This window comes from Cetorhinus maximus, chromosome 23, assembly GCF_964194155.1.
Source record: "Cetorhinus maximus chromosome 23, sCetMax3.hap1.1, whole genome shotgun sequence".
NCBI lineage: Eukaryota > Metazoa > Chordata > Chondrichthyes > Lamniformes > Cetorhinidae > Cetorhinus > Cetorhinus maximus.
Genome location: NC_135901.1, coordinates 25,673,749 through 25,681,388, shown reverse-complemented (window position 1 = coordinate 25,681,388; position 7,640 = coordinate 25,673,749). Strand labels below are relative to the sequence as shown.

The 7,640-nt window shown below is 44.0% G+C and overlaps 1 pseudogene; it reads left to right on the top strand.

The window, feature by feature from the left end:
* The first annotated feature begins 1,476 nt into the window (after nt 1–1,476).
* On the top strand, nt 1,477–2,466 carry LOC144697173 (zinc-binding protein A33 pseudogene; annotated as a pseudogene).
* Nucleotides 2,467–7,640: the final 5,174 nt, after the last annotated feature.

Below are 7,640 nucleotides of genomic sequence, written 5' to 3'. Positions count from 1 at the left end.
CTTTGGGAACTGGGCTGACCGATCCTTTGTCCCCTTCACTGTCAGGGCTGACGGCCTGAAGGTGCTGGGGATATGGTTCGGAGGGACCGGGGCATGCGTTAGAAACTGGAAGGAGCGAGTGGCTATGGTGAAAAGGAAACTGGGCATGTGGGAGCGACGCTCCCTCTCCATTGCGGGTAAGAACCTGGTCATCAGGTGTGAGGTACTCTCGCTGTTGCTGTACGTGGCGCAGGTCTGGCCCATTCCACACTCCTGCGCGATGGCGATCACTCGAGCCATCTTCCGCTTTATCTGGAGGTCGAAAATGGATCGTGTCTGCAGGGACGCGATGTACAAGCCTCTAGATAAAGGGGGAAAAAACGTGCCCAACATCGCCCTCATACTGATGGCCACCTTTGTGTGCGGCTGCATCAAGCGGTGCGTAGACCCTCAGTACGCAAACACCAAGTGTCACTACGTGCTGAGGTTCTACCTGTCCCCGGTGTTGCGAAGGATGGGTCTGGCCACGCTGCCGCGGAACGCTCCAAGTAGTTGGACCGTGCCGTACCACCTGTCCCTGGTGGAAAAATTTATGCAGAAAAACACCTTTGACCACAAGTCCATCAGGCAGTGGTCAGCACGTAACGTCCTAGAGGCCCTGAGGGATAAGGAGAGGGTGGACCCTGTGGGATGGTTCCCCGAGCAGACTGTCAAAGTCATTTGGCAGAATGCCTCATCGCCAGAACTTTCCAACAAGCACCAAGACGTAGCTTGGCTGGTGGTGAGAAAGGCCCTCCCCGTCAGATCCTTCCTACACGCCAGGAGTCTCACCCCCTCTGCACGATGCCCTCGAGGTGGCTGTGGTGGGGAAGAGACCGTTGTTCACCTCCTTGTGGATTGTGCCTTTGCAAAGAAAGTCTGGAGAGAGATGCAGTGGTTGCTGTCGAGGTTCATCCCGAGCAGTTCTGTGACACAGGACTCTGTGCTCTACGGGCTGTTCCCAGGGACACACACCGAGACAAACATCAACTGCAGCTGGAGGATCATCAACTCGGTGAAAGAGGCGCTTTGGTCTGCCCGAAACTTGTTGGTCTTCCAGCACAAAGAGTTGTCCCCGACCGATTGTTGCGGACTGGCACAATCCAAAGTCCAGGACTACGTGCTGAGGGACGCACTAAAGCTTGGGGCAGCTGCCGCAAAGGCGCAATGGGGAAGGGTCGCTGTCTAAGACCTTTCTACCACAGCGCACCGAGAGACTGGGAACTGTTTAGAGCCCCTCGGGCTGTACAGATCAAAATGAAAGGCTGTAAATGACTGTAATATTGTTTGTACTGATGCACCTGGTGATACATTTTGTAAAAGTTTAACCTGGATTGTACCCTTGTAATGTTGTTTTTGAAATGGTTTTGAATGTGATTGAAGATTTTTATGAATAAAGTATATTTTTACAAAAAAAAAAAAAAAAAATGTTGCACAGCAGTTTGCCGAGCTGCACCAGTTCCTCAATGAGCAAGAGCAACGGTTGATAGAAAAACTGGAAGCTGAGGTGGAAAGCAACTTGGCAGGAATGGAAAGGAATGTGTCAAAAGTCCGTGGAATACTCTTCTCTACTGAGCTGGACATCACTAACATGGAGACCAAACTGGAGCGAGGTGACCTGACCTCCCTTAAGGAGGTTAATTCTTGGAGGGACAGGTTTTCTGAAGAGACACCCACTACTCTGTCGAGGAATATGTGCCTGGGGATGTACAGAGGCCCTTTACAGTACAAACTGTGGAGGGAAATGAAGAAAATCGTCCATCCAGTTCCAGCCGCCCTGACCCTGGACCCTCGAACAGCAAACCCTTGGCTGCTGCTGACTGAGGACCTGACCAGCGTGACTGCCATCGATACCAAGCAGCTGCTGCCTGACAGCCCGACCAGGTTCGACGTGTGCGTCTCCGTCCTGGCTGTTGAGGGCTTCACGGTGGGGAGGCACTACTGGGAGGTTGAGGTGAGCGGCAAGTCCAAATGGGACCTGGGTGTGGCCAGAGAGTCCATCAATAGGAAGGGAGACATCGCCTTGAAGCCCGAGAATGGATACCTGGCACTGCCTCTAAGCAATGGGGAGCAGTACTGTGCTCTAACCTCCCCGACAGTCACCCCGCTGGCTCTGGGGGAGAAACCCAGCCGGGTTGGTGTTTACCTGGACTACGAGGGAGGCCAAGTGTCCTTTTACAATGCTGCTGACTTTGTCTCATCTCTACACTTTCACAGAGACATTTACCGAGAGAATGTTCCCTTACTTTTGCCCTTGTTTGAATGACACTGGAGACAATGGTGCTCCTCTCGTGGTAGTTTCCTTAAGTTGACTGTGTCTTTAAAGATTGATTCAGCTCTGGCTGCTCATGCCTAGGTTTCTATGAATAAAAATACTCGTTACTGGGAAGAATGAATTGATAGAATCACCCTAATCTGCATTGTTCAATCGCTAGCGAGAGTCCAGTGGGTGAGGGAATGTGTATTCACCAAACTCCTGCTGTCCGTGCAATTCACACTCCCTGTCCACTCGGTTTCCAGGGCTGATGTTTCAGTGTATCTGTTAGAGGAACCCACATCTTTTCTACAATGAAATGTAAGATTAATAAAGGTGGCGGCCGTTAACCCGGGCTTGTCTCGGGGGAAAAGCCCGAGAAGCTGTAACCGGTTCAAATACCATACGCGAGCTTCGTATTCGGAGGTCGCTGTCTAAGACCTTTCTACCACAGCGCACCGAGAGACTGGGAACTGTTTAGAGCCCCTCGGGCTGTACAGATCAAAATGAAAGGCTGTAAATGATTGTAATATTGTTTGTACTGATGCACCTGGTGATACATTTTGTAAAAGTTTAACCTGGATTGTACCCTTGTAATGTTGTTTTTGAAATGGTTTTGAATGTGATTGAAGATTTTTTATGAATAAAGTATATTTTTACAAAAAAAAAATTCGGAGCTTGGAACCTACACGAGGTGCTTATGAAGCCTCCCAACCCACCCACCCACCCACCCACCATCTCCTTCCCACCCTGATGACCCAACCGGTGGTAACTCATCGGCCGAGAATTCCCAAACAGCCGCTTCAGTCATCCGCCATCATCGGCATTGCTCGTGCTCCAGCTCACAATGCCCGGCTGATTGACGGCAGCTGCGGACCAATAAGTGGGGCGGGGCTGGAGGATGGCAAGGAAGCGACTGGTCCCCCAACCAATCGGGGTGAATGAGGGGCGGGGCCGATCTCGGTTCTGATGAAGAGTCATTCGGACTTGAAACGTTAACTGTGTTCCTCTCCGCAGAGGCTGTCAGACTTGCTGACTTTTTCCAGCTATTTTTATTTTTGTTTCGGATCTCCCTCATTGGCTGAAACTCTGCATCATTTTGAAAGCTGATTTGTCTCAAACTCCAGGAGAAAATTGGACCTTTCAGTTCGTGGATTTAAACAGATGAAACCCTGTGGGTGCGGAGCAAACATTTCAACATTTGTTGGTGAATTTGGGAAAATGATGAAACAATGTAGAATTTATTGAAGGGAATAACTGGGCAGACAGGGAATGTCACCATTAGAACAAGGGGAGTCCCCGGTTTCAATAAATGAACAGAAGGGTGAGGACAGGATAGGGAGAAGGTTCATACTGTCATTGAAGGTTCATACTGTTCATATACACAGACTATAAATAAACAACTGGTCTCAAAGACAGTCTCTTGTAGTTTGTGTGCAGGGTGTGTGGGTGCTCAATCAGGGTTAAAGGGATTAAATGATATACGTTTTTCTAGATTGGACAATCTAGATGGGGATATGTATTGGTGTCAAGTGGGAAGATCCGGATCTGTGTACTCCTCCAGCAAGCCTTAAAATCAGAGTGACAGAATTTCAGAACTGATTCCTGTGATAGCAGCAATCCCATTGCTAACTGTTGGCAAGACCGATGGGAGTTTTTAAAGTAAAGTGGAGAACATAGATGAGTTGGGTGATGATGCTCACAAGGAATTTGTGAACTATCTGAGGATAATAGTGAGCAGAAAGGAAGGATCTGGAAAGCAGCACACACTTCATGTTGTTCCAGGAGAAGTGGGACCTGGTTGTGTAGATGTCAGGTTCAAAACACAGCACACGGTCAGCCTGTCGTTTCACCTTGGATGAAGAATCTCTGAATGGTACCATTCAAATAACTCAATTGGATTCTCAGAGAACTAACATCATCTGAGAGAGGAAGGTTTGTTTTACAGCTAATGAGAAGTAGCACAAACGCTCACAGACACCCACACGCAGAAACCTGCGCACAGACACACGTACCCATAACAAACAACCACACATTCATATACAGAGACCCACATTCACACACATGCACAGGCATACATTACCCTCCCATGACTCTAAGTGGTTGGTCATACAATTCCACATTTTTTCTGAACCTTAAGTCAATATTGAACAAAATCTGGGCCATAGGAAACAACAAGCAATAACATTGAATGGTCTATTGTCACCCTGGGTGATCATCCCTGGTGGGAGATAGAGTAAAATACAGAACAACATCCCTGGATAATCACAGCATCTACTTTCCTCCTGACATTACAGATGATGCTAGTTCCCCTTCTATTGATGGTCAGCTGGATGACGAGAATTCTAAGACAGGTTACAAGGAGAAATGATATAATGGAAATGTTTGCACTGACCAAGAGAACAGCTTTGAAGCTACGAAAGGAAGAATCTACTTGAGCCGAGGTGGGGAATGTAGACAAAGGGAGGCCAGGTGGGGAAGCCCCAACTAATCCCATAAACTTTATTCAACATTTTTCAATGGTACAGACACTTACACACATTAAACTAAGAATCTGAAATAGAAGAAGGTTTCAGGAGGTCATACTGAGGATAAGGTTAGAGCCTCTGAACAGACACCAGCACATTAGTGATCTGAAAGAACAGACAACGTATGTTCTCGGCACCAAGCCAGAGGGTCAGGGGATGAACTGAATTCAAAGACGTTATTAAGTCTTTCAGAACAAGATGAGATATTCAGGTACAAAATGTGAGAAAAGCAATGACAATCTCACAAGACTTAATAAAGAGGATTACATAATTTACAAGGTGAATTGTTATGATATGGCAGGTGATATCTGCCAGGCTGACTAAATCCACAAGGGAACCTTGGCCACGCTATCACAACAGTTTTGCAATTTGTATTTATTACCAGAAGATTTGTGCACTGATTCAGAAGTGATAAATCCACTAAAAGCTTTAGAGATTTTAAAAATTAAATTAAAACATTCATTAACAAAAGAAAAGAAGAAATCACATACACAAGATTAGAGTTACACGGTTACTTGATATTATAACAATTTCCAAAATTCCTTGCTAACCAGACTCCTTTAAGGCAACGGTCCAAAATAGATTTTGAATTTATTGCGACAATCCAACAAGATTACCACTCATTCGACAGTGGTATTCCAAAGGCTTTTAACACAACTTTGGTTACTGGAACAGCAGACTTCAGAAAAGTGGCTGGAGGCTTTTCCCCAAAATCTGTTTCACACGGTGTATGTTTCAGATATTATACGGTCACCCCCACACACAGCCTTCCATCCTTCTTTAAATATATTTCTCCCTCTTTAATCTGTAAACCCCATTGTTCCCACATGTCTTTGGAATTTACTTTTCCCATAGTATAAAATTCTTTTTATGTTGTCATTTTAGCCAGCACTTTTGGGAAAAATCAACGTAATAACCTGCCTTATTTATCTTGTTAGTTGTAAACATCCTACCATGACTCTTTGAAAACCAAACACCTCTCCACTTATCTTTAAATGCAAATTTAATTCACACCCTTTCCGCTGAGACTTTACCCTACTTCACTCATTAGCATTTCACATGCCCTTTCTATACCTAACTCATTAGATAATTTCAACCTTGCAGTCTATCCGTCTCTAATTTAATTAAATCAGCCACACTGTCAGAACCTTTCACACACACAAACATAAGCCTACTTTGCAATACCCCACAATAATGTTATGAAAAATATGATAGTTTCATGTCGGTGCAGACTCGATGGGCCTCTTCTGCACTGTGATTCTGTGATTCATGACACCCCCATCCTTATGGAAAAATGAACCATCATAATTTTAAAAGAAAGCTTCATTTTCTCAACCTATCTTTCACTACTTACTATATTTATCTATATACACAAACTATTACATTACCAGGTGCATGCATTAGCATAACAAACTATACACATCTTTTGTATCAGCAAAAAGCACTTTGTCAATGTCCAGTGTCAATGTTTCAAATGTCCAATTTCCTTTGAATTTTAACCTCTCGACAATGCACCTGTAATTAATTTTTCTCATACTACCCCATGTATAATCCATGAATTAAACAGTTGCATTAATAAACTTCACATGAACAATCTCACAATTTGATCTTGAAATTTGTCCAGAAATTTTATATGATTGTGGTCTTTACACATAATTGTCTTTAATGAATTGCTTGCAACATAAACCTCAAAATTCTCTAACGCGAACACTAGACCTAGAGTCTCTTTTTTGATGGTTGAGTGTTTTTTCTGATATACCTTCAGCTTCCGTGAAAAACATCTTGTTGGCTTCTCAATTCCAGATTCATCTTCTTGTAACAACACAGCACCAATGCCCAAATCACTTGCAACCACGCCAACTTAAACTGCTTGGCATAATTAGGTACTGCCAAAACTGGTGTCTTCGTCAACACTGTTTTTAAACTGTCAAATGCATTCTGACATTCCTGTGTCCATTGAAACTTGTTCTTTTTTTAGCAGTTCAGTCATTGGAGCAACCACACTGCTACAATTTGGTATAAACTTCCAGTAAAATCCACTCATGCCCTGAAATCTCAAAACTTCTCATTTTGTTGTAGGCACCGGGAGATTCACGATGGCTTTTACTTTTGCATCTCTTGGATCCACCTGACAATGTCCAATGGTATGGCCTAGATATGTATCATGCACTTTTCTAAATTCACTCTTAGCCAAGTTCACCATCAAATTAGCTTTTTGTAGTCAATCAAACAGTCCTTTCCAATGTTGTAAATGCTCCTCCCACGTTTGACTGAAAACTACCAAGTCATCAATATAAACAGCACAATTGCTCAGGCCTGCAATTACTTTGTTTGTCAGTCTTTGAAATGTTGCTGGTGCATTCTTCATACCAACTGGAATAACCTAAAACTGATATAGTCCATCTAGCGTCACAAAAGCTGATACCTCTTTGGTCTGACTGATAATGGTACTTACCAATATCCTCGCAGCAAGCCAATTTTGGTAATAAACTCTGACTATCCCATTTTCTCAGTACAATCTTCCAACTGTGGAATAGGATATCACTCTGCTCTTGTCACTGCAATTACTTTTCGATAATCCATACACAGTCTTTAAGTTGCAATTGAGACCAAAAATGTTCTTATACTTTCACCTGAGTTTTCCTAAATCCTAAATGGCCTGCTATTGGAATTTCATGAGCTACTCTCAATATTTCATTTCTGTATCCAGGTGGTATAACTGTTCGATGTACTACTTCACATTTCTCATCTGCTGAAACATAAGTCGGCCTCCACCTCCTCATTAGCACATTACTTTTAAGGTAATAACATTCTGGAATACATTCTGCTTCCAAATAAGC